Source organism: Ochotona curzoniae, unplaced genomic scaffold (genome assembly GCF_017591425.1).
Source record: "Ochotona curzoniae isolate NIBS_2020 unplaced genomic scaffold, NIBS_Ocur_1.0 contig_1274, whole genome shotgun sequence".
Classification (NCBI taxonomy): Eukaryota; Metazoa; Chordata; class Mammalia; order Lagomorpha; family Ochotonidae; genus Ochotona; species Ochotona curzoniae.
The window spans coordinates 26,693,571-26,713,270 of record NW_024465023.1 but is presented as its reverse complement, the minus strand read 5'-3'; the positions used below and the strand labels follow the sequence as shown (position 1 = coordinate 26,713,270).

At 39.0% G+C, this 19,700-nt stretch overlaps 1 protein-coding gene across 1 annotated transcript in view; it reads left to right on the top strand.

Moving 5' to 3' along the window:
* PTCHD1 (patched domain containing 1) overlaps positions 1 to 19,700 on the top strand; it is a 53,221-nt gene that overhangs the window by 14,738 nt on the left and 18,783 nt on the right. The gene's annotated exons all lie outside the window — the stretch shown is intronic.

Sequence of the window (19,700 nt, the reverse complement as noted above, 5' to 3'; positions counted from 1 at the left end):
ATGGAAATGGAATTCATTGTGCATGAAAAATTCATTCTACTGGGATAGATCAGAAATCCTAGAATATCTTGAATAAGCACAAACTTACAAATTGGAAAGGTAAAGGGGTTAGTTAGAGGGATCTTAAGAAAACTAAGTAAAGCTAGAAGAGTTGAGTGATGGAATCCATCATGGAGAGCAGGTGAGTTTTCATTTGCTCTACAGATATTTACTGGGCACATTTACTTGCAGTCACACAGCAGAGGATGCAGCAGTGCAGTAACCATGCCCATACCTCAGCTGAACAGAAAGGATTTCCATGAACATTTCTATATTCGTAATCTTTTGTGATTCACTTAACTATGTATATCTGCTGAGAATTTAGGAAGATGAAGATTAAAAATTAGTCAGTAGACTCATCTTGAAAGTCACTGAATTGTGGTTGAATAATGAGTAAACTGGCTTAGGAGCGGGGTGAGGTGATAAAGACAGTAAGCACTAATTATCCTTTGAAATGCAGTTGGAGACAACAAACTTAAAGGGCTCCTTCAAAGGGATGAGTTATGGGAGAAATTTGATGGGACACTGTGACTAATGGAGTCTTGATTGAAATATGGGAGAGACATAAGCATATTTTAAAACTCATGGATGGATTAATAGAGTTTTGAGGATATGTGAGAAGAGGGGTAAACTGAACTAAATGGAAGGAAAGAAAGACCACAATCCAGTTAAAGCAATGGACCTTAGGGGACTTTAGCCTTGATTTCACAGGAGGCGAAGACGGGAGCAATTATGAATATGACAAAAACAAGTTGTGGGTAGTTCTCATTTATAGCTTGAAATTTTTTTCTGCAATATAGAAAACAAGATAAGCAACACAAAGTGAGTGTTGCCAATTGCTAAAGAGAACATCCTGGTAACTAGGGTTCAGCCAATCAGCACCTTAATGAAAGGTGTCTAGGTAGTAATGTGCAAGTAATGGGAAAATGAATATAAAAACAAACAGCTTGTCTCTCATCTGTTTCAACATAGGCAAAAATGTAAAGAAAAAGTTGAGGTGAGGCAGATTGAGAGAGTTAACACAAGATATACTTATAATTCCAAAGAATATGAATTATATAGAAGAATGGACTCCTTCATTCCAAGAATTTTTAGAAATTGGAAAAACTTATTAGTGGAGACTTAAATGGTACAGAATACTTTAAATAGAGATTAGAATGGTGTGTCCTCCAAGGATCACTGAACTCCATCACCTATATTAATTAATGGTTGCCAACTCTGATGACATGTGAGAATCTCCCAAATAATTCAAATATACACTACATTCATTTAAAAGCAGGGTGTCCTACTCTAAACGTGGCTCACAAAAGGAGAGCTTCAACAGCAACATCTTGTTAGAACTGCAGACTCACAGGTTCCAACCAGACCCACTAAACCAGAATATTTTAATAACATTCTCAATTGATTTGTGTACATTTTAAAATCTGTGAAGTGCTGGACTAAAGCATGGCTTTGAGTAAAGCCCAACTCTGGATACTGTCTTGAAGATCCCATAGGACATTTTAATGTACAGAGTTGAAAATCACTTCCAGACAGAAAAAGAGATCATGTTGAGTACATTAAGCCCATGTGATAAAATTTCATAGCATTCTACCTCCATGCACAAGAGTGCATGTAAAACTAGTGAGATTCAAATAATGCCCATACTTAACAATACTATACCAAAGTCAGTTTCATGGTTTTGATGCTGTGCTGTGTTTGTAGAAGTGGTTGTCATTGAGTGAAGCTCCATAAGGAATACAAAAGAGCTCTACACTATATTTCAAACTTCTTGAGTCTGATATTTTTTAAGAATAACAATTAAAAATAAAACATCCTAAGGCAGCTGTTCTCCACTATCATCTAAGAAACAGGTTCCATCATTTTTTCGGGGGAGGAGCAATCGGAGAATTTAAAGCAAAGGCAAGATAGGCTTGGATTTGTATGTCGGAGAAAATAAATCTTGCAGCAGCAAAGAAAGTAGACCATAAGCAAAAAAAGATGAATTAAGACACTGTGTTTATCATTCAGATGGATTATAAGGACTATTACCAAATCAGGACTGATGGAAATTGAGTGCGAGAAGATGAGTTTCATAGATTTTGGAGCTGAAATCAACAAGAACTGAAGAATGATGATGCAAGAGTCCTAAGCCTTGGCTGTGTTTTACGATCCCCTGAAAGCTTTTAAGAATATGGATGCTTAAATCCTTGCCAAGACATTCTGATTTAATGGTGTGAAGGTGAACCTATGCATTTAAGTTTGTTAAGTTCTACAGGTAGTTTCAATGGGCAGGTTTGGGAGGGGCCCCATCAGAGAGTTAGGCTGAAGAAGTGAAAAGTGCACAGTCAGCTTCAGGGGTTTTCAATTCGTGTGCCAGCAGGAGGCATCAGTGTCAGTATCAGAGAGGAAAGGTACACCAGGAAAAATTAGGGAAGCAGCCCTTACTCTTCTACTTATTTTATGTTGAAAATAAAAGGTAAAACTTTGGATTTAAATTGTGTAAAGCCGTAATCCTTGCAAACCTAGCCATCTTCCTATAGTTTCACTAGAAAAAAAAGTTCAGCTCTTTTGTGTCAATTAAACTTTACTCCAGCTTCCTAAACACATATACACCCTTCACCCTTGTTCATCAACCCCCGATTTTAAAAATATACAAAGAAACCCTCAGGAGACTGGGATCCAGTGGACTGGGGAAACAAGATGAAATTATTTGTTTTCACTGCTGATAGGCCCTCTACACACTCTGGAACATCCTCTCAGATACCATTTGGAGTTGGTTTATTTTTACATCAGTGAGACCAGTGAGGCTTTTTTTTTTAAGTCCAGCCAAATGTCACAACAGGTACAGTGTATTCCTTCTCCCTACCCAATAGGCACTAAGGCAGCAGGCACAGACCGCAAAGGCACCCCAGTACTCCCCAGCACTGTTAGCACTGCTAACAGATATCCAGATTCCCCAGAAGGTGTTCTAAAAGCTTGGCCCCTGCCCTCAGACTTGCAGGTGGGAAGCAGCCAACAGAAAACGGACTGTCTTTTATAGGTGATCTGCCAAAGCCATTATTCTCTACCTCATAAAAACAATCTGAGGTTTCCCTACCGAGAGTTGCTGGCGAGCTGTCGGGATCTCTCTTTATAAAATTGTGTGCAAAGCACCATGAAAATGCTTCTGCTTCAAAATGATCTGCTTTTTAGCATTCCAGTCTTGCCCTTCAGGGGTAGTTTTGCTTCACTTTTAACTTAAAAAGAAAAGGTAGGAAATCCAATGGTACCCAATATAGCAATGTATAAGCAACTCAACATACAATAAGCGCATTACAGATTTTCACAATTATTTTAAGTAATGTAATGTAAGACAAAACATTAAAATGGCAATCACAGGTTTGCTACTATGTTATAGCTTCTGCTATTAGATGATATCTCAGCTTCCTGTTACTCTGTTATTTTACAAGGTATTAGAGGAAACCCTAAGCTTATTCATTTCTTAAATGAACTCAAACTTAGCTTAGATCTATTTGCTAGTTTATAGTGATGTGGATGAACATATTTCAACCTGAAAAAGTAGAGAAAAAATGATAAGACAGAATTTTAAAGTTCCTTTATTCCTAATCCTTAGGTTCCATTCTTTCCAGAAACACACATAGTAATATCGCCCTGTGTGTTTCCTTGAGAGCTGAGCTGGAAACACACTGCTATCCTGTTTTTGTTTGTTTTTTTTTAATTGCCACAGTATCTTTACTTTTAGAGACATGAAAGTGCACATAGTCATTTTCACAGTGACTTATTCTTATGTGTTCTGGTTTTTCTTGTTTGTTCATTGCTATTAGGTTTTGCTTCCCCCCTGAGTCTTTAAGAACCAGTTAATGCTTTTGCTTAATTACTTCTTAATATTTAATGGGTTTCAAGACATGCAAGGCAAACTGTTTAACGTGTGCTTGTGATACCAAGGAGATTGTATAAGAAAATGTTGGCTTGTCCATAGCACATCTGTCTTGAGTATTGTATGCCTCCTCTCCATTCACTGTCCTGGAAGTGGGACTATAGCAAAGACTAAGACTCAACTCCTCCTCTCAAATTGCTGCAATAAGATGCTGTTATAATATGGCAGATGACAAAACAGATTTTTCTATTCATACCAGACCAGAGAAAACTATCTGCATTTCTGTGGCAGGCTTCCTGGAGGAGGTGATACCTAAACTGAACCCATTACTCCTCACAAGTTCAGATTTCCAGAACAGGGGTAGGTGGACTATGACTTAGTGCTTACTATATAACCCTTTGTGGAACAGCCCTAGTTAATTATCAGTTCTGATTCCTCCGCTTCTGCAGCAAAAGAGGGCAGAGCTCGACAAAGTACCCTGCCTCCCATCAAATCAACCACTATACAGTACGGAGTTTAGAAAACTTTGTCATTGTACCTCCCACAGAAAGAAAACCGCTGTCTCCCACAAAGAAGACAACTGTCATATCAAGAGAGAGGTGGTTCCTATATGATAATAACATGACTAAACAGCCTGGAAGAATGTGGGATTTCTAGGCATTAAATTAACGCCATCATATGCTTCATGAACAGTGATTCCTGAAGAAGGGGACAGCATATTTTCTGATTGAAATGGAAAGATTTCTTATTACACAAAAGACCAACAAGCACAGATGATGGACTTTCTGCCAGGCATCTTGATCACCCTGGTCTCAGTCAGGAATCAACAGCATTATGAAACAGTAATCTCAGTTTGATGACAGGAAAACTGAGGCTCTAGAAGGCTGGCTTGCTCAAGGTCATCAGCAAACTAGATAAATACAAGTCTGTCCAGTCCCAGTGTGAGGCCCTCTTTTCTACTCCAGGCTGTCTCTGGAGTTCTTCCTTCTTATAGTGTTTATAATCACTTACATTGGTTTTTAACAATCTACAGATCAAGAAGGGAAAATAACCCAAAAATTAAAGGGGCAAAATGCTTGAATAAGCACTTAAGAAAGGAAGCTAGCCACATGGCTAATTCACATGTGAAAAGGTGCTTAAGTTTATGAAAATGCAAATCAAAAATGAAATATCACTAAGCACCAAGCAGAATGGTAAAAATGTGAAAACCTTATAAGAGCAAGTATTGCTTAGGACATGAGTAATAAGAACCCTCACACATGGCTATTAGGAATGTAAAATTGTATAATCACTTTATGGAACTTAAACCTAGATATATCCCTACTGTAGGATCCTGAAATTGCACCCCTGAATCTGGCATTGGACACATCACTTCCCAAGTCACAGTGCCTTGGCAAACTGACACCTGCTCATGGTGAGGATAGTAGCAAACACCCAGAAACCAGAGCTCTGTTTGTAAAGGGACTGATTAACAAACATTTACCAATATACTATGTATATCTAAGAAATCAATATATATTCCAGCCAAAGACTATATACAGGAATGTCCATAGCAGTTTTATTTATGAGAACTCCAAACTGGAAACAGCTCAAAAGGTTCACCAACAGGAGAATGAAAAAACCAAATGTGGTACCTTTACAAACTGGAATTCCATACTGGAAAAAATAAAATTAAAACACCAAATTACTTATAACATAGGTGCATATCATAGGCTATGGGTTGAATAAAGTGAGACAGGCACAAATTAGTGCATACTGTAGAGTTCCATTAAAGGGAATTTCAAGAACAAGCAAAATTAATCAATGCTAATAGAAATCAGAATTTTTCTCTGAAGCCATTGATATGGAAAAGCCATGTGGTGACCTTCTAGGTACTGTACATATTCTATATCTTGACCTGAACAATGATTACATGGGGTGTGTGCATATACAAGTCATGACATTGGACAGTTAAAATTTGTACACTGTGTATGTTATACTTCCATAATGAGGAGTGTAGAGATACTTATGGGCATGTCTGCACATGCACATGCATACATACATTCTATTCAATGCTACTATTAGAGCTAATGAGTTAGACCATCATTCTAGCAGCACATAGCATCCAATAGTGAGTACCAACAAGAAGGAAGACTGTCTGATTTTTGGCAGACAAATCAGCTCAGTTTTACTGACATCTGACGCTACCATCAAACCCTGTACTAGCAACAGTGCCAGTGTATGGAGAGTTTGTCTCCACCATCACATACTCTCTCTGGGTACATGCTTGCCTGGAAAGGAATCTAGTGAACACATCACCTGTTCTCCCACATACCCACTGCTGTAACAGTAGAAATTCAGAAATGTAAAGATAGGGACTGTCATCCAACTTGAGCAATATTCCAACATTTTCTGTCAACAGGGAACACTGAAGTCTAATATCATACTTGCCGAGATATTCCCCCACAAAATGCCAAGAAGCTTCTAACTGTATTTCTGAACTTTCTGTCAAAAAAGTAAAAGCCATAAAATTGCCTGTTTCCTTTATCATCAGCAAGAAGAAAAATTAGAAATCATGTCATCTCACAGTTCTCCACTTCTGGAAAGATACAGGCATGAGACATTTTCAAAACCTTTGGGTACATTCTTGCTAGCAATACAACCTGGAACCAACAGAGTGATTAGATGTAAGCCTTACCAGGAAGATTTAACTATGCTTCAAATGCAGGAGATGTATAGTTGATAGCATCAAGACATATATATCCATACACTTATCTAGGCCAGTTTGAGAGATATTTATTGCAAACCTATTACACATATAATAAGAAAATTGTGTTGTTTCCACTATGAAAACATTGAAGAGAATTCAGAAAATGCTAATTGTACCCTCTAGGAGTTGAGTTTCATTTTGACATGACTATATTTGAATATGCAAAATACTGAAGGGTAGGTTTAAGGATAGCTAGACTTTTAGGACTCTGGAGAATGCTTGTTCCTAAGGGTCTAGGGATTATTGGGCATCCTTAGTTTGGGATCCTCCAACATCTGATCCTGAAATAAGAAATCACATAAAAGCAGTTTATTTTGGAGGTGAAGGACAACCAAGTGAAAGGCATAACACAAAAAGGGACAGGAGCCTAAAAGGCCGTGTAATTAAGCAGGCACTGTTGTCGGCAACTAGAATACAATATCACTGGGAAAGCTCTGCAAAGTCATTTCAAATACATTCACCCTAATGTGATTCCACTCATGGAGAGGAAGCTAGATACTTACATGCCAACTCCCATCTGTCATTGGTTGAGGACTGCTTGCAAGGAGTGTTAATTCTCCAGCACTTCTTCCCTGCCAAGCAGATGGTAAAGTGGACTCTCTGACAAAGTAGTGTGGGTGCTGGCATTTGAAGTCAGGCAGGTGTGCTCTCAAGAGATAAGGAAGAGGATATGAACAAGATGCCAACTGCATCTGCTACAGAATCATTTGAAGCAATTGGCCAAGAAATCCTGTGCTTGTAGGATCTATGACTGTACTTTACAAGTGCACACACAGAAAAGCTAAAGACCACGTGGCAGCTAAATCTACACATCTGTCAAATTATTTGATAGACGGCATACGTAGAAGTAAACCTGGGGAATGGAATTCAAATGCTTGTTCAGTCATTGCCATGAAGCTGAAAATTGACACATGATTCTACTACCTGACTTACTCCTTAAGTTTAGCTTGCCAGAACTGTAAAAGAGATATAACCATTTTGCCTCCTTCAAGCCAATATGGATACCTTGGTTTTGACCTTCATTTTGCCAACAGAGTACCTTTGCATTAATGTTTCATTTAGATTCCCAACCCAGCTATACTACACTGCAGGCAGAGTGACTTTCCTAGGAAAAAAATTTCTGATCATCTTGTCTCCTGTTTAAGACCTTTCATTGATTCCAAATTACCCACAGGACAAAAGTTGGTCTTGCAAATTAATCAGATAAGGAACTGTGTGATGTGGGACTTATTTGCCTTTTTGAATTTTCCTTCATTTTCCAGCCAACCTGAATTATGTCCATTTCCCTGACATCCTCTTTATGTTTATGAGAAACTACCCATGCTTTTCATCTGATGTACTCTCTCCTTTGGTTCCACATCCCTAGTTAAACCTCTGCCCATAATTAACTCCTCACTCTTAGGTCTTAATTTAAAACTCATTTCCTCCAAGAAGTCTTCCTTTGATGTCTACCCAGCCAACATGTGGGCCATTGCCTTACTACACTACACTTCTCCCATTTCAGAGCTCCACAAAGTTGGTAATTGGCTTGTTGCATCCCTTCACCCCCTGTAGTTTGAATGTTCTGTGAAGGCAGAGCCACATCTGTCTTGTTCACGTGACTTGAGGTAAGATTTACTAATAGTTACTAATAAGTTCTGTTCAATAGACAAATGAGATCCTCACTCATTTGCTCCATGTCTCTTCTTTAACTCTATTTCATTGCACTTCATTCTTCTGCTACACATGCTTCTATACACACATACATACACACACTGCACATCTGGCACACAAAAATACTAGCCCTCCTGCACTCCACTGTACCCATTAGCTGTTCCTGTTCTAGCATTAACACTTCACACTCATGGTTCACCTGTGCTAACAAGTTCTAAGGATCTAAGTCCCTCCATTATTATATCCTTAGTGTTTTTTTATCTCTCCAAGGTTTACATAATGTTCAGCATAGTGTAGACATCTAATACACACTGAGTAATTGAATTAGCAGTGTAATTTGGCAATGGTGCAGAAGGCTTTCTCTACATGACCTGTAGTTCTCAATAATGCACAAAATCTCTACCCTCCCACCTGCCTAATATTAGAGATCCATCACAGATACCACATCTGTGAGCCTTCAAATTTTTTTATCAGCCAAGTCAGTGAGCTGTTGCCAACACTAAAGCAAGGTAGAATCACTCAGAAGTGACATCTTTGGGCATTAAAAGCAATCTTTGATACTAGCCGGGCACACCACTTCCACAAGCCACATGTCAGAGAGAAAGAGAGAAGGGGCAAAGCTGAGTAGAAACCATCTGTCAATTTCAGCAGGGCTGGTACATTCAATAAAAGTAACAAAAATGACCTAAAAGATCCTGTAGATACATGCTACCTCTGCGGTGGCAGGCAAAACTGTTTCAGGATAGCTGAATCCTGTGAACATCAGGGCTTTTACCTGGAAGGAAGTTGCAATGCTGGTGTTGTTGGAAGTAGTTAGAAACAGAAGGGGTTTTTTCACATTCTTTTCCAGGGGCCCTTTGATAGCTGGGTAGTGTCACGTGCAATGTTCAATGTTCTATCAGTAGTAATTGGGCTGCTAGCCAAAGTATCACTATCTTAGGTCCACTCTGACACATAAATAAGGAAAGCTATCGCAGTGCTCACATCTTCTTGATACTCATGGATAGGAAGAGCATACATCCTGGTTTTTCCATCATACTCCCATTTTATGCCTGTTGTTCCTATGAAATTAACAATGCCATCATGTTCTCTCAAACGTATTACCATTTGGATAATAAAGTATATGGCCATACTACCCATAGATAGCATTCACAACAGAGGTAGAACCTTCAAATAAGCATAGGATGTGGTGATATATACATAGGAATTTTTACATTAGTCTCTAGATTTACATATCTACTTAATTCCTCAAAAAGATCCTATACACATGAAAAATTCAAACTCTCCTATAATGAAACACAGTACACAATTCATTCCCCGACTGCCCACCTAAACTATTTCTCTGCTCTTAGATTTCTTTTACATTATATGTAGCCATATCCATTTTTATAATGAGGCTAGCCATTTGCAGCATGTAAGCAACATGACCAAATTCAATATCATCCGTTTACTTAAAATATAAATGATATGCATGTTGTACAGTAGTCTCAGTACAAATCAAATTTCATTCAATGTCACTAGAGAAAATATAAACTAGCAAGAAAGAAGAAACACTGAAGATTTACCAATACATATGGTACTGCTCCTTCTATGTGCCAGGCACTATTCAACATATTTGGGATACAAGCCTAAGTATAACAAAGTTCCCACCCTTGTGAAGTGTGTGTGTATGTGTGTGTATATATATATTTCTAGTGTTAAACTGTCATTGTAGAGAGATGACACCAAAGTTCTGTAAAACCCTAACTTCAATTTGAAGTTTTAGAATAAGTCTCCAGACTTCTAGCCCTTTTATTAACATGTTCTGTAAAGGCTTTTTCTTTTTCCTTGTGTACATCTCCAACGTAGGGGAAGGGGTCAACTGGGAAGCAAACATGATACAAAAGGACACTTTTTGGATTAATGAAAATCTTACTCTTATTACATTTTCTTCATCTCCAGCTGCTTTAGCATGCTTATCATTGATAAATGGGTTGAAGCTTCTCTCTGAGATTTCTGTTGTAAATATCTGGATTTCAACACTCAAGCTCTTGTTGATTTTTCTAGGTGGCTATATGAACCCTTGCCTTTCTATGCCATCACCATATCACACTGTGGTTGACTATTCTTAAACCTAATATCAAAATTAAATTTATTAACATCCAAATTCCATGGACTAGATTATGGAAGACAGGCTAATTTTGCCCTCTTATTAAGAGGAAATTTGAGCATAGCAATCAAATTTGGGATGATCACCTTAGAAAATCTGTGATGCTGGAAGTTATTTGAGCTCCCTGAGACTCAATTTCCTTGCCTGCAAATGGGGTATAATGTCTACCTCCCTGGAGATACTGACATGATGGGTGTAGCAGTCTTTACACAAGGTCCTACATGTGGTAGTCACATAGTATCTCCTATTTTCCTTTTTTTTAGTCCACCATCTTTCCTACATGATAATCTAAACGGAGAGCTAACCTGAAAAAGGTGAGACGATTTTTCAGAAAGGAAATTTATAGAATTAGGGAGTATCATTTGTTAATAAAATGCCATTTTGTTGTTAAGAAGTGTCATTGTTGTTGATAAAACACTATCCAGCCATTTTTTTCAAGTATTTACTGATGCATGCTATCAACCTCATTAATCCTTAATCTTTCCAGCAAATATGTGAGGAAAATCTATCCACTTTTACAATTCACCAAATGTACTTTTCAGGAAAATATAGGTCCCTTCATTTAAAGTGAAAAAATTAGGGGCCGTATCTGCAAAGTAGAAGATGGAAGCAGGTTTTGTGATTGTTCATTTGGTTCTGCTATCAAACTTTTACTGGGTAGCACTTGCGTTTAGTACTGTATTGAGTTTATATTCAAGTTGTCGTCTTCCAATAGTCCTGATAAGTCCTGGTATTTTCCATTGTTACAGTAATAAAATGTAGGCACACATCAACGAATCTCAGTAGTCTGGTTTTCCACACCAAATCCTTCCATCAGCATCAGCATCTCCCAGAAAGCTGGAAGTCTTAACAAGCTGAACCACAGAAATTATCGTATCTTTGACAGTTTGCTCTGGGAGACCACGTTTTAGATCAGGAAAGGGAAGGTGATGGCTCAAATACTCCTGTGATTAAGAGAAGTAAATCTGTATGCAAACTATCAGAACACAGAAAAATATTTCCAAGAAAAAATGTGCTATCACTAATGTGCTATTGTATGAATTACATCAAGAACTCACTCTTTTTATTGTTATTATTATTTTCCTTGATACAGTTTTAAGATTTATTTTATTTTTATTGGAAAGTCAGATATACAGAAAGGAGGAGAGACAGAGAGGAGGATCTCCCATCAGTTAATTCACTCCACAAATGGCCGGAGCTTAGCCAATCTGAAGCCAGGAGATAGGAACTTCCTCCAGGTTTCCCATGTGGGTGCAGGATCCCAAAGCTTTGGGCCATCCTCAACTGCTTTCCCAGGCCACAAGCAAGGAGCTGGATAGGAAGTGGAGCCACCAGGACACAAACTGGTGCCCATATGGAATTCCAGCGCAAGCAAGGTGAGGACTTCACCCGCTAGGCTACTACACATGGCCCCCTTGATACAGTTTTGATAAGTAGGGAGATTCCTCCTTCCTCCTCCTCCCTTCCTTCCTTCCCTGTTTTCCCCTCCTGCCATTTCCCCCATAATACCACACTGGTATAGCACTTTAGTAATAGGTGCAAGGTTAACATTCTGCTTTTTAAGGGCATCATGCTATTATAGGTATAGACAAAAGTGGAAAACTTGGGCCCGGCGCGGTGGCGCAAGTGGCTAAAGGTCCTCGCCTTGCACGCCCGGGATCCCATATGGGCGCCGGTTCTAATCCCAGCAGCCCCGCTTCCCTTCCAGCTCCCTGCCTGTGGCCTGGGAAAGCAGTCGAGGACGGCCCAAAGCTTTGGGAACCTGCACCCGCGTGGGAGACCCGCAAGAGGCTCCTGGCTTCGGATCGGCATAGCATTGGCCCGTTGCGCTCACTTGGGGAGTGAATCATCGGACGGAAGATCTTCCTCTCTGTCTCTCCTCTCTGTATATCTGCCTTTCCAATGAAAAAATAATAAAAATAAATCTTTAAAAAAAAAAAAAGTGGAAAACTTAATATCATGTTGTCAAGACATATTTAACAGTTTCATTGGTGTCCTCCTTTTATTCAGCAGTAGAGATGCCTGCTGTAACAGATCTTCACTTCCCAGTATGCTAGCCTCCATTCTATATTTCATCTGTGAGAATATATGTACATACTTGTTTACCTATATATCTCTTTGTTTTGTTAACTCATATCAGAGAGAATGTATTATATTTGTCCTTTGGGGATTGGCATATTTTACTGAGAATGTTTTCCTATTGGGATTATTTTGTTGCAAATGGTAGGATTTCATTCTTTTATGGCTACAGAGAAAGTGTGCCATAGTTTCTCTATCAATAGTTTCTTTTTCAATGGGCATCTAAGCTGTTTCGTGACGTTACTATTAAGGATTGTGCTGTTATAAATATAGGGATGAAGGTTGCTTTCTCATATGCAGATTGCACTTCACTTGGATATATTTCCAGGAGTGGGATAGCTGGGTCACATAGTAGCTGAATTCTCAACTGTCTGAGCACTCACATACTGGATTCCATAGTCGCCGCCAAGAACTCACTCTTATAAGGGTCATGGTCCATCATTCAAGACAGCCATTATCATGTCATGAGGTAGAATCATTTTCTCATGTCTTCTTACATTAGCTATAATTTTCATTAGTTCTCATGCTTAGTGTCCATTAAAAAAACAGCAAATTCTTTTAAAGATAAAAACAATCCCAGGAGCACATCTGCCAGAGTCACATTTTAATATTTTTTTAGATTTAACATAATTATTAAATATTCATAACTTTAGACATTTTAGGGACATGCATTACATAGACATTTTCTTTTATTCATAAACAGAAACTACTAAAGTATACATTCCAGTTGCCTGCAGAAGCTTATGTGCACAATGTGTGCAATTCTGGTTTCACTTAAAGAAAAGAGAATGAGCGGATGGATATGTGAGGTCTTTCCTAGCACTGAATTGTTTCATGCTATCTTTCTCTGATACCACCAAACCATCTCCTGACAAAAAAAAAAAAAAAGATACATGCCCTGGAGACCTCAAACTCTCCCAGTACTCACAGAGAGGAGGAAAGGACATGAAGCAGAAAACTCACTGGAGGTCAGTTAGGTGAATCACAAAACGCTGCCACCACTGAACCACTTTTTAGCCTTTAGAAAGGGGCAATTTCATTCAGTTTAACTTAATATTAAAGGCCAGCCCAGATACGTTTTACTCTTATATTGATATGTGACCATAATAATTCTATAAAGTAACAACTATCCCCATTTTACAGATAAAGAAACTGAATTGAATGCTGAAGTTTTTGTCTTAGTTTGAGTTCTGATAGAAACTGACATGAAGACAAGGACTCCATGTATAATAATACATTTTTTTGGTTGGTTAGTTTTTTGTCTTGTTTTAAATTTTTCATTTTTCATGATAGGGTTCCATAGGCTCATGGATTTCTCCATCTACCCTTTCAATTCGCCTGTCTCCCCACTGTTTTCCCCATATTATTACAAGAGTTTAGTCCTTTAGCAATATTCACAAGACCATTATTCTGCTATTTAAGTGTATCATGTCATGGTAGGAATAGATAAGCCAGCATCCCATCGTCAAGATATATTCAACAGTTTCATTGGGAGTCCACCTTTTATTCAGGAGTAGAGGTGTATACTGTGACACATATTTTCTGGAATGCTAGTCTACATTAAACCTTTCATCTGTGAGAATATATGTATCTGCATGTTTACCTATATATCTTTTTTTAAAGATGTATTTATTTATTGGAAAGTCAGATATACAGAGAGGAGGAGAAACAGAGAGAAAGATCTTCCATCCGATGATTCACTCCCCAAGTGAGCGCAATGGCCAATGCTATGCTGATCCAAAGCCAGGAGCCAGGAACTTCTTCGGGGTCTCTCATATGGGTGCAGGGTCCCAAGGCTTTGGGCCGTCCTCCACTGCTTTCCCAGGCTACAAGCAGGGAGCTGGATGGGAAGTGGAGCTGCCAGGATTAGAACTGGCGCCCATATGAGATCCCGGCACATTCAAGGCGAGGACTTAAGCCACTAGGCCATGCCACTGGGCCCACCTATATATCTTTTGATCTTACATTTTGTATGGAGGTTACCTTATTTCAGAGAAAACACATGAAATTTCTCCTTTGGAATTGGTTTATTTCACTGAGCATAATGTTCTCTACTTGGGACTATCTTGTTGCAAATCATACAATTTCATCCTTTTAATGGCTAAATAGTATTCCATAGAGTAAATATGCCAATTTTTTATCCATTCTTCTTTCAACAGGCATTTGGGTTGTTTCCATATCTTTGCAATTATAGATTATGCTGCTGTAAATATTGGTTCACAGGTCACTTTCTCATATGCAGATTTTACTTCACTTACATTCTGGGAGTGGGATACATTCCTGGGAGTGGGATAGCTGGATCAAACAGTAGATCTGAGCACACTCCATACTGACTTCCATAGTTGTTACACTTATCCATGCCAGCAGGTGTTGTTAGATTTCCAAATGTAGGCCAGTCTCATTGGGGTTAGGTGGAATTTCGATGTGATTTTTATTTGTATTTCCCTGATACATAGGGAGCCTGAGAATATTTTCATATGTCCGTTAGCACTTGAATGTGTTCTTTTGAAAAATACCTGCTCATTTCCTTAATCCATTTCTTCACAGGGTTGTTTGTTTTGCTGTCATTGAGTTTCTGAAGCTTTGGTAAATCCTCAATATTAGTCCCCTATCTGTTGTGTAGTGTGCAAAGATTTTCTCCCATTTTCTTCGTTGCTTCTTCATTTTGTTGATCATTTTCTTTACTGTAAAGAAGCTTCTTAGTTTGACAGAGTCCATTTGTTTATTTTGGCTTTGGTTGCCTGTGCTTTTAGTGACTTCTAAGAAGTCTTCCTCAATTCCTGTATATTGTAGAGTGCTTCCTATGTCTTCCTCTAATAGTTTGATGGATTTTGGTTACAGATTTATGTTGAAAACAATTCCATGAAGCACTGGAAAGAGATTGGTAATGGGGGACATGGGAGGGAAAGATTCTGCTATGAGGACATTATCAAAGCAGTTCCCCTAAAGACAGTTGGAACCTAATTTTTTCAGGGGAATGGTGAGAAACAATGAAGAACACATGCCACAGTGTTATTCATCTTGGGCCCAAGTGAGATGGGGGTATTTATTTACAGATTTTCTTTAGTCACAGATGAAAGATGATTGGGATTAAAATAGTTTATTAAGCCTACAGCATTTCCACATTAGGCTAGAGGAATATTTGGTGTGCACTTGAGTGAAAAGGGTGGAACAAGTAAGGGCCTAGTGTGTCCACTGCAATGCTTCCTTTAGTATTAACAGAAATGGAAGTTGAACTTCCACTTTTCTGACCTCAAAACCCCATCAGAGAGGGAGGAAGAGGGAGAGAGGGAGAGAGAGTAGCAGTTTAGCCAAGAAGTTAAAATGCCTACATTCTACATCAGAGTAATTGAGTGTGGTTTTGGTGTATTGGTTCTGGCTCCTGACCCAAACTTCACACTAATGTAAATCCTGGGAGGCAGCAATGGGTTCTCTCACACATGGAGGCATCTGGATTGTGTTCTCAGCTACTGAGTTTAGCTTCACCTCAGTTTTTACCAGGCCACTGAACACATTTAGGGAGTGCAGACAGACATGTGCTCTCCATCTCTCAAATAAATTTACCCCTCACATAAAAAGTACAAAAATATGTTGAATAAGGAAAGATCTGGAGCTCTGGATCAATCAACTCTAGGTTATAGCTGGACAGCTGTCAGGTTACTAACCAGAGGAAAAATTGTCCATGCCTCTTGCTGCATAATAACAGCATAATGTGGGCAATGTCCCATATCACCAGCCACAGTCAACATTTGGGTTTTAGGTCTGGGTGTGACAGGAGCCATTGGAGGATTTATAGCAGGAGAGTGGTACGTTTTCATAGGTTCAAGTTTTGTGTCTCACCAAGCCAGGTGTCAGTGAGACCCAGATCCAGGACTAACACAGAAGTTTTCTGACTCTTCATTCAATACCCCCATTCAGACACATGATCATTTATCAGACATGAATGTCCACAGCATCTTGTTTTTCCTATCACTTGCATGGTGGTATATGGTCTCACCAAATCTTAAAGCAACTATTTCATACTCCCCATGCATTTGGCTTATTTGAACTTCCCTCTGCCCTTTTGTCAATCAGCTTATGAATATCCTGTCCTCTTAATGCTATCCAGTAAAACTTACTACCCACAAAGTTTTCGATTGGAGTTTAAGCTTGACAGTGAAACTCAAGTGGGGACTCAGAGAAATTTTTAAAAAGTCACTCTAGGAATAGATGTTTGGGGCAGCATTTTAAGATGGCACTTGGGATCTCTGCATTCCAACCTGCTGCCAATCTCAGCTTCTTGCTAATACACCACGGAGGCATGGCTCCCTCCCATCCATGTCAGAAATCTGGATTGAACTCCAAAGTTCCTGGCTATTGCCTGGTGTAGCCTGGGATGTTGTGGATGCTGTGGGAAACTAACCAGCAAATGAATTGTCTCTGTGCCTTTCTCTCTGCGTTTCAAATAAGTTTTGAAAAGAAATTAACCAAATTTCAAAAATTAGAAAGAGAAAAATTCAGTTCAACAATAATAGTAAAAAAGAATAACTACTATAATCAAAATGTTTGACTTTACAGGTTTCTAGTAATCTTCAAGATATCAACGATTTTTTGGTCCTTGATAAAAGGGTAGAATAAGGACCAAGGAAATTTTTTTGCAACCTAAGAAAATAAGATTATTTAACCTCTCATGCACAATATTGTATTTCTCATCCAGGTCATCACAAAATTGGACAAAAGTTTCAACGAGATATTGCAACTTTTCTTCTTTCACCGCTAATATTTTTTACTTCTAACATTTCAGATTATTTGCTTCAAATCTAAAGCTGCTCTATTTGGCAAATTACAATGTTGGGCTGTTTTGGCTGCTTGTTATTGTCAATACCCACAATAAGAATGTTAAGCCCTTTGTCAAATGAAGAGCAAAACAGAGGAATCCCATTACCCTCAAAGCTGTGCTGGTATTGCAATAACGACAGAAGTAAATGTTGCCTCTGTCACTGAAGAATGTCAGCATGATGGCAGGCACATGTGTGCAGAGGAAGCATGTGGATAGCCACTTCTTTGGCCATATCCACAGCCTCAATTCTAGAGTTTCTGAAAATGTAATGTTTCAAAGACAGAATGATATTTCTGTTCACTTATTAAGGAGATGACTAACTTGCTTTTGGCTGCACTACAAATGAATCACGGTAACAATCCCCAACTTGCAACTTCTGGTGTTCTGATGTAATGCATTTCTATTAAAAGAAGAGGAAAGAGAGTGGGTGAGAGTGAGATCATGCAAAGACAGAACATAACACCAAGAGCACCAAGAGAGCTAGCGTAATATATGAACTGCAGAGACCAGATCCCTTTACTTTAAGATGTTTTCAGGGCGAAGATACTTTGCCACTTAGTACCTACACATTTACACTTTTAAAATATAGACCTGGATCAAGACCTGGAATCTGAAGGGATTCAATGAGAACACATTTCATTTAGGAGTGAAACTAGGTATTCCTTGAAAGCATTTTAAAGGGATTTTTATCTGGTATCACTTGGAAATAATACTTGGAGGTTCACAAGTCTTTTTGCCTTTAAAAAAAACACATGCAGCAATCTTTGGGAGTAGCAAAAAGAGACGAAGAATGTAAAAAAAAAAAAAGGAGTGGAAAGTAGCCTTTACATGGGACATCATCAAGCTAACCCCTACTCTCAGTGACTGGGCCACATCCCACTGCTGACCTGGGGAACCTCAATCCTCCAACTCCTCCCTCTCATGTAGCTTTGCTGGGGGTTGTCTGAGGCCTAACCCATAGCATGAGCAGGTAATTGCCCTGCTTGAGCAGACTGGTCTTCCTACCCTCCCTCTTCAATAAGCCAATCTCTTTTGTTTTTGAAGACTTATTTGTGCATTTTAAAGTCAGTTACAGAGCAAGAGAGGGAGAGACAGATTTTCCATACATAGGTTTAGTCCCCAGATGGCCACAACAGTCAGTGCTGGGCCAGGTTGAGGATCCAGGAGCTTCCTTTGTGTCACCCAAGTGGCTAGCAGGGACCAAAGTATTTGGGCCATCATCTGTTGCTTTCCCAAGTAATTAGCATGGAGCTGGATCATAGGTGCAGCAGCTAGGATGTAAACCAGCACTAGAACCCATAGGGGATGCCAGCAATGCAGGCAGCAGCTTTACTCTCTGTGCCACAATGGTGCCCCAAGAAATTAAGTTTTAAAGAGCCAAAAGATATGGTATAAAATCCTGTGAGCCCACAGGTATTTTTCCTATGTTACTCTCCACTAACAAATAGTAACTTTCTTCCTCCAAGATGCCTTCTGTATTCTCCTTTACAAGGTGTTCTGCTATCTTCTAAGGAAGATTTGAGTGTGCCAAGAAGAGACAGAGAAGAAATGAGACTATGGCCTGTTGGGACCAGTGGCCCACACTAACTTTGTCCCAGGCTCTGGCAGAAGAGGATAAGAGTCAGTGCCTCCCCAAAATGAGAAATCATTCAAAGAAGGGAATCTTTATTTTTTTCCAGTAAACCTATTTTTTATTGTCTTTTCTTTCTGGGTTTCATCTACTACTGGATCTATCATTGTGCTAAAAAGAACTTGAATATGTTGCACAAGCATACCTCAAGCACCTGTAATACATCTCAAACTGGTTTTTAGTAAGCTAACTCTCACCAAGTATCTGTGTAGTTTGGGATGTCATTCATCATAGAATTCTGTAGCAGCAAAAATAGAAGGCTTTGCCCTTGAAGATGAGCCAAATGAAGCCCCTTGTTACTTATCAGTCTAAGACATGAAGTCTCAGAAGGGCTCCTGACATCCAGAAGCTAAGCAGTAGAAGCTATAGTAGGAGCTTCTAGATTCCATTATGTTCCATAGTCTTTTCTTTCTTAGAGCACTTGGCTTTGAAAAGTTTTACTTGCCAACTTCACAGACTTGATAAGGAAGACAAAAAGTCAGTAAACTGAAAACCCAATCCCTTCTTAGCAGTTAATATTGACATGTCATATTGCTGTCTGAAAATGAGGTTTTGCTCTTTGGATTATTTTTGGTCTCCCTTACGGGATCGCAGATCTCCAAGTGTGGCAATCCCATAACCCATTCATATTCAGTATTGGTCAATTGAACCAGGTAAGCTGAAAAGTCCTCATTATTCCCCCCACTTCTCTTCTTCCTAATGTTGAATTTGTACTGGTCTAGG